Here is a 1,630-nt window from a genome sequence, read left to right on the forward strand (position 1 = left end):
TCTTCACCTGGGCTCCCCCTGAACAGAGGAATTCTGGGGGGGGGATAGGCTCTGGACTATTTGCCTTCTTTTCAGAAAGATCAGTGCTGGGAGTGGGAGATACTAGAGAGAGGAGAGGTCACAGGTGGGGAGAGGTGGGGCTGGGTACTAAGGAACCAAGAATCCGGAGAAAGTGAGAGCTGAAGAGGAAACCACTAAAGTGGGTGGGGATGGAGTGGGGATGTGGGGAACCAGCTGCCCTGGAGAGGGTAGATAATGATTTGAGGAGGCAGGTAGCCTCCTCAAACCAGAGTAGGGGCACCTCTTTGTTTCCTTCCCTATATAATATCTTTAGGATGGGAAAAGGGAAGGATTCAGGCAGAGTCACAATACATTTCCCAACCCTAATAGTTTTTTTTTAGTATTTGGAAAGTATTTTTTTTAATTTAAGGCAATGGGGTTAAGTGACTTGCCCAAGGCCATACAGCTAGGTAATTAGTAAGTGTCTGAGGCTGGATTTGAACTCAGGTACTCCTGACTCCAGGGCCAGTGCTCTGTCCACTGTGCCACCTAGCTACCTCGATAATTTTCTTTTTTTTTTAGTTGTTTTGTTCGAGCAATGCGGGTTAAGTGACTTGCTAAGATCACACAGCCAAGTAGTAATTGTTTGGGGCTAGATTTGAACTCAGGTCCTCCCAACTCCAAGGCTGGTATTCTATCCACTGCATTGCCTAAGCTGCCCCAGAAATAACTTTCAATATTCATTTTTGTAAAGTTTTCTCCTTCCTGCCCTTCCCCTCCCACCACCCAAGGATAGGAAGTAATCTGATATAGGTTATACATGTTCAGTGGTGTTACACATATATCCATATTGGTCACACTGTGAAATAAGAATCAGAACAAAAAGGGAAAAATGATGAGAAGGAAAACGCAAAAAAAAAAAAAAAGGTGAAAATAATATGCTTTGATCTGCATTCAGGATCCATAGTTCTTTTCCAGGATACAAATCTTTTAGAATTGCCTTTGCTCTATTGCTGGGAAGAGTATAGTAGGCAATCTGGGTTAAATGACTTGCCCAGGATCACACAGATGAGTATGTGTCTGAGGTTAGATTTGAACTGGGGTCCTGCATCCAAGCCTGCTGCTCTAGCCATCTATCTGCCCTTGTGAAGTTTCTCTTGGCTCTGGATCCTGTCTGACAGTGCACTCAGTACCGGGCTTGATATCCTCATTCAGTCTGTACCCCTTTTCGTATAAATCTATACTCCCCATCTTATTCCTATTCTCTTGCTCCTCTATCATTTACTTTTCCGAACTTGGTCCCTCCAACCCTCTTGTTTCCACCTTCCATCTTCATCATTTCCCATTATGTCTTTTCCAATTTTATCCTAGGTTTCTATCTTCATCACTTCATTCTTCCATCTCCTAGTCTCTCTACCCTCTACAATGACTACCAACCAATATTATCACTCAACTTCTCCTTGACCATTCCATCTTTTTGCTGTCCATTCGCCTTGGGTCCTGCATCATTATGCTATCTTCTAGTTACTTTCCCTTCCCCCCTGCGCGCGCACACACACACACACACATATCACCCCCCCAAGTTCCCCCTCCAACTCTGGGTGTGTCACTTCCTCCCCAGTCTACCCCT

Source organism: Macrotis lagotis, chromosome 2, assembly GCF_037893015.1.
Source record: "Macrotis lagotis isolate mMagLag1 chromosome 2, bilby.v1.9.chrom.fasta, whole genome shotgun sequence".
In the NCBI taxonomy this organism is placed as follows: domain Eukaryota; kingdom Metazoa; phylum Chordata; class Mammalia; order Peramelemorphia; family Peramelidae; genus Macrotis; species Macrotis lagotis.